The 6,000-nt window shown below is 45.0% G+C and overlaps 1 protein-coding gene across 2 annotated transcripts in view; it reads right to left on the bottom strand.

Moving 5' to 3' along the window:
- Positions 1 to 4,961, bottom strand: part of CYFIP1 (cytoplasmic FMR1 interacting protein 1) — a 75,366-nt gene extending 70,405 nt beyond the window's left edge. Inside the window, exon 1 of one of the 2 annotated variants that reach the window (XM_020796785.3) lies at positions 4,686 to 4,961. The gene's annotated coding sequence lies outside the window, so the exon portion shown is untranslated. The remainder of the gene's footprint in view (positions 1 to 4,685) is intronic. The other variant, XM_020796786.3, reaches the window with a different exon arrangement.
- Between the last annotated feature and the right edge of the window lie 1,039 nt (positions 4,962 to 6,000).

Here is a 6,000-nt window from a genome sequence, read left to right on the forward strand (position 1 = left end):
AGTCAAAATATCACCAATATGACAATTATACCCAGATGTTTCTCTCCCTACTCTCTTTTTTTATCTCAAGCCTTAAAGAGGCAGAAGTCATTTGGAACTGGTGTTACTTGGTGACAAGACTGAATGTGCTAATCTTCTGTAATGTGCTTCTGACTACTACTTCAATGGCCCAAATCCTGTTGCTTAGTGTAGTAAATTGCACTAGAACAGGCCCATTGAATCAACAGTGATTTGGCGAATAAATCTCCCATAAAAATCCATTAGCAAATTATTCTGTAAATTCCATTGATTCAAAATACCATACTCTAACTGCACTTCACTTTAGTATCCACTGAAATTACAGGGAAGTTGACTCTCTTTAAAACCCAATGGGCCTAATTTAGTCTGATTTATTATGCCAAGCAACAGGATTTGGGCCAATGTGTTCTACATCCATCTGCCTGGGTGGGAACTGAAGCTTAATCTAGCAAAATACAATTTCCAGAATACTAACAGCAATGTGTCATACACAGCAAAAAGTTCAAGTATTGCTACATCTCCATCATGTAAACTAGGTCCAGTTTAAACAGGTAAGGGGGTGTGAGGACAAGTCTCCTTGCTCAGCTGCAGAGTGGCCAGGCGAGCAGAGAGGTGGGTCTGCAGCAGCAAGGCTACTGCCACGATTGGGGTGCAGGAAATGATGCTGGCCACTTGTGCCACACAGTAAGTGGTCCAGTGGGTTCTGGGGATGGGTGATAATTGGGCTGGCCACCTGTGCCAGCGGGCTTCACATTCATTGATAAATACAAGGCCCCCATGTCTAAAGAATTACTTTTCTATATTGGCCCAACTGGAAGTGAATTTCCAGACAATAGTTTAACAGCTTGGGAACATTAAAAAAATGTTCTCTTCTCTTCTACATGCAGCACAGAAATGCAATGAACCTTTAAAGAGAACACTCTGTACTTTCTCCAACAGCCCACTTGTCTGTATATTATCTTTTACCTCCAACGAAGACCTGGTAAATACCAGACTGTAAAAGTGTTCCCTCGAGGCAGCGACAGTGAACCTATGGCATGCATACCACAGCTGGCACGCAGAGCCCTTTCTGCAGGCACGCAAACCTTAAGTTGCCAGATCGCTACTCTCCCCCTCCCCGCACAGCCAAACCTGAGGAGGTGGCTACAGCCGCAGTGCTGACACTTCGGCAGGCAGATTCGGAGAAGCTGGTGCTGGCGGCGGATCTGGAGCAGCTGGTACTGGCAGTGGATCCAGAGTGGGGTCTCAAGGCACATCCGTGCCCGGGATTCCCCCTTCCGCCACCACTTCTGATTCTGCCACCACTACTTTTGGCTCCACTGTGGCGGCACACTGCCGCCACAGCAGCATGCCACCTGTTGGGGTTGGTTTGTTTGTTTTCAGTTTGGGCATGCGAGACCAAAAAGGTTCGCCGCCACTGTCTCAAGGGATGGTTTTCTGGCTGCATCATTCCTTACCTTCCAGCAGGCCATGAGAACCTGGTTATTGTGGAGGGCTTTGGGGAAAAGAGGTAAGATGACTATAGATAATCTACTGGTAGCTGATGTTTGTTAGTGATCAACACCTCTTAAGTACATTGTTTTATATCCAGAGTGTTCTTATTTTAAGTAACTACGGGGCATGACCTTTCAGACAAATACAGGTCTCTATGTTTAAGTAAAAATAAATTTCAGCAGAACATTGCAAAATGTTATATGTGACCAAATTCCACCACCCCCCAAGAAGGATGTCGTTAGAATTCTGTCTCCTCCATAATGAAAACAATTTATGTAAATAGCAAGAATATATCCTACATGCGCTAACCTAAAATAAGAAATACACAAGAGCAAAAGCCTTAATATTGGTTACAGAAGATAACAGAAAACAACAAGAAAATGATGCTGTTCACATAGTTCTGCCCAGCATCTAGTACAACTACACTACCAAACTATGCACATGAACTTTCATATTTATTGAATAGGATGTTTGGACAGGGGTTCATTTTCTGCATGTAAGGAATCATGGCCCCAAAAATATAAAAATAGCCGTATGATATGCATGACTTGCTTTTTTCTTCTTCTGCTGCTCAAAAAATTCCAGCTTAGGGACAGAGGAAATGCAAACTCATTTATTTCTTAGATACTAAATCTGAGTGGAAGGGGGGAAAACACAAGCAAAGTGAAAAATACAGTTTCACACTACAAAAAGAAAAGCATGAAAGACTGCAGAATTTTCAACTTTTTTCCAGATAGAGTGTTTTCTTATCTATTCTAAACAATCACAGAAAGCCACAGTACAAATTTTGAGTAATTTAAACAGAAAATCACACACAAATACTGTGGTTAAATCTACACCAACAAAGTTCTTGTTTCTATATTAGCTCAAGAGTGAAAGTAACCATTACCTGTAGCACATTCACCACATATTTGTTGACAGATTGAAAACAGTGCACAGCATTGGTGGCACAGCAAAACTAATGTGAGTCCTACTGTATTTGTGATAAAACTACTTATACTGTTTTTAACTTTTGACAATCAAAGCAATGCTAAACACTTTTGTACCTTTATGAACTCAAACATCATATCTTTCCCTGTGTTATCCTAACCAATTGGCTTACATTCTGGACTATGCCACTGCAAATCTTAGCTGGGGAGTGACAGGACACAATGGTCGACAGGAGCATTCTATCCTGTGAGATTTCTCTTGCAGTTAGAAGGGATACAGTTAAGACACAAGTTTACGATTCTAGTGCGACGTAGACTTTAGGACTAGTCACGAAGACCATGTAGTGCTCCAGATTCTGATGAATTCTAGGCTCAACTGGTTCCAGTCAATCTGCCCTACGATGAGTAATAATGGGGAAAGCAGTCTATTAACATATGGCCATTCTATATGTTAAATACAATGACAAACGAAAACATAAGGTCTTTCCAGAAGCGACTATCACAAAAGGTTTCTGTAACAGCTACATGGAGGATAATCTCAACCTGTGTGGGTATCACATATACCACATATGACCTCCTATTTCTTTCTTCACAAACACCAAAACAAGTACATGCTACAGCCTCTAAACACCATTTTTACAACCTCTCCCAGCATCAATTCCTGGATTATGGAGTTTTTCATCAGTCCCTTTAATATCTATCTTGTTTTTCTTAAAAGCTGACTAGAAGGGCAATCATCTTAAGAGCACAAGAAAGAATCTTTTACCTATGAGATGTTTTAGGCTTCTTCTCCCAGAAAGCCCAGCTGGCACAGCCAATGATAAGAATTACTGATATCTAGTTCTCCAGGCCATGCTCATACTGCATGCTACATCTTACACAGGCTTTCCACAGTCAAGGTGTATCTAATTTAGAATCAACAAGTGCAATTCCAATGACTTTTTGCCTAATAAATGCATGACTATCCCTAAGGGAGCAGTTAGGGTTTTATTAGAGAGAATTCTGAAAACGACAGAAAGGCAGATACTTCGTAAATTTTTTTAAAAATCTTATTTTCTTTGCTCTGTATGGATTAGCTGCCTTTTAATCACGTACTTCATATGCAGTCCTGCACATATGGAAGAAGTATGTCCCACTGATTTCAATGAAGAATCTTGATAACTACACATAGATTATAGCAGACTGACAGGAAAAATTCTATCAATATATTATTTGTTCACATCTAAACTCTTGAAATTGATTAGCCCTTATGATACTCCTGAAACAGTATTAATTTCATCCACCATTTTATATAATGCTGAGATACTTTTGCCCTCCACACTGTTTTGACTCCTCTTCCCTGCACCCCCCAGTCAAGGTGCCCAGTAGTGATAATGATTCATCCTCATTTGACCAACCTTAAGTTCCTAGCTCTGCTTTCTGTCACAGTCCCTAAGAACAGATTTTTTTTCTTCCACAAATCATCCAAGCAGAAAGAAAGAAAAATATGTGATCATATTTTTTTCCACCCCACCCTGCGCTAAGGTTCCTGTAGTAGGTTCGGAAGGGCAAGCAACCAACCGAATGAATGAATGAGCATACTGTGTATGTGAGCGTATACAGTATATATATTTATGATCCCTTCTCAAGATGCTAAGACCAAGACGCGCAGTCCTGCACGCAGTGCCCGTTTTCGTAACCCTTTTTTTTAATCGGGTGCGGGATTTTCCTCACTCCTCGCATCCCCTTTCGGACAACCAGTGCGCCGGTCACTCGTCACTTAATCCCGGGAAACCTAAACCTTGGACACCTCCAGGGGCCCGCCCTGGGGCCGAGCCTTGAATGGACCTCCAGCCTCAACCAGAAGAAACTCAACCGGGGAGAATTCCTCCACAAGAGGCTTCCGGAGGTCGTGGAAGCAGGCCCCGGCCGCGGCGACGCGGAGGAAGCCGGGTTCTCCTTTCTCCGGAGAGCGAACAACTTCCAGGAAGTTTTGAGTCAAGCGAGGCCCGCCCAAATCCCGGGAGCGACCAGGCTGCGCCCTCCTCCTCTCCCGGCTTAGGCCACAGGGGCGAAAAGGCCAGCTTGAGGGGAGCTTTTCCGCCCAGGCGGCGGAGCTTTCCTTTCCCCTTCACCCCCCCCCCCCAGCCTGGGTGCCGAAGGCAAAAGGAGAGCCTCTCCTCAGAAGGCAGGCTTCTGAGGGGACGGCGAGAGGAACGACGAGGAGGGCAGCCTCGGGGAGGGGGGGGGAAGAGTTCCTCTCACCCAGCCTCGAAGCAAGAAAGCCGGCGGTGTTTTCCCTCCTCCTCCTCCTCCTCGCCGGCAGCTCCCGGGGCTCGGTTCCCTGAGTCTTCGTTCCCCGGCGCTAAGGGGGTGCTTTGCGCCCGGGCCCCTTTTCCTTTCCGAGGCCCGCACGACGCTGGGAGTTTCCTGCCTGAGCCGCTCAAACCGGGAAGCCGTGCCAGGAAACACCCTTCCTCTCGCTCCAGCTCCTCCCCTATCCCGAACCCTCGGCCATCCCCCTCGACGAAGGCCGGCCACCCGCCGGGCTGCCTTCCCGCCGAGCAGCTCCTCCTCCTCCCGAGCGGCTTCACACGTTCGCTGAAGGAAGGAGCAGGAAGCGCTCGCCGGGCCGCCGGGTTGCGCGCCAGGCATGCGACTGGGCCCTCCCTGCTATGTGCGTGATTTGGAGTCATTGTCGACCTTGGGTCTACTCGAGAGTAAAAGGCCTTTCCAGTGAAAGCTTGTAGACTGGGTGCTGCCCTGCATGTTTGGCTTCGCCCCGTTACTGGGGCTGAAAGTCACCTTCTCGTTCCTATTACTGTTTGCGCAAGGTTGCGTACTAGTAACCCCGCACTCTGGACGAGACGCTACGGTTAGGCCACAGTAAGAGAAGAAGAAAGGTTTCCCATAGACCATCGTGTCAGACAGGGCTTCCTTTCTTCATCCTATCTGTTCAATCTGCACGCAGAATTTTTCGCACAGAAACCTAGATTAGATTCAAATAAAGAGTGGAAATATTAATAAGCTTAATATGCAGGTGATACTGTATTACAGACTACCAGTGTGGTGTAGTAGTGGATAGAACGATGGACGAAAACTCGGGAGTCCTGGGCTTAAATTTGCACTCAGATGTGGAAACTGACTGGGGGAGTGGAACAGGTAAAGCCACTAAGTATCTCACCTACCTTGAAAACCCTATTAGGATTGATATCAGTGGGTTCCAACTTGACAGCATGCTGCTGCCACCATATTACTGGCAAAAATCAGCAATGACTATTATTTGCAGGTTGATACTCTTCATCACTGAAAGAGTGATTAAGTCATCAGCAGGGAGCACTTTTAGGTAATTAAGAACTTTTATTTTATTTATTTATTTCTTCTATTTATATCCCGCCTATCTGGTCAGTTACGACCACTCTAGGTGGCTTACAACATAAAATACATGAACAAAATATAAAAAGATTATCATACAATAGACAAATTCAACAAGATGGGGAGGAAACAAAGTAAATCACAATAGAAAAAGAGAAGGAAACATCAGGAATTGGCTAGAGGGAAGGCCTGCCAAAACATCCAC

This window comes from Pogona vitticeps, chromosome 3, assembly GCF_051106095.1.
Source record: "Pogona vitticeps strain Pit_001003342236 chromosome 3, PviZW2.1, whole genome shotgun sequence".
In the NCBI taxonomy this organism is placed as follows: domain Eukaryota; kingdom Metazoa; phylum Chordata; class Lepidosauria; order Squamata; family Agamidae; genus Pogona; species Pogona vitticeps.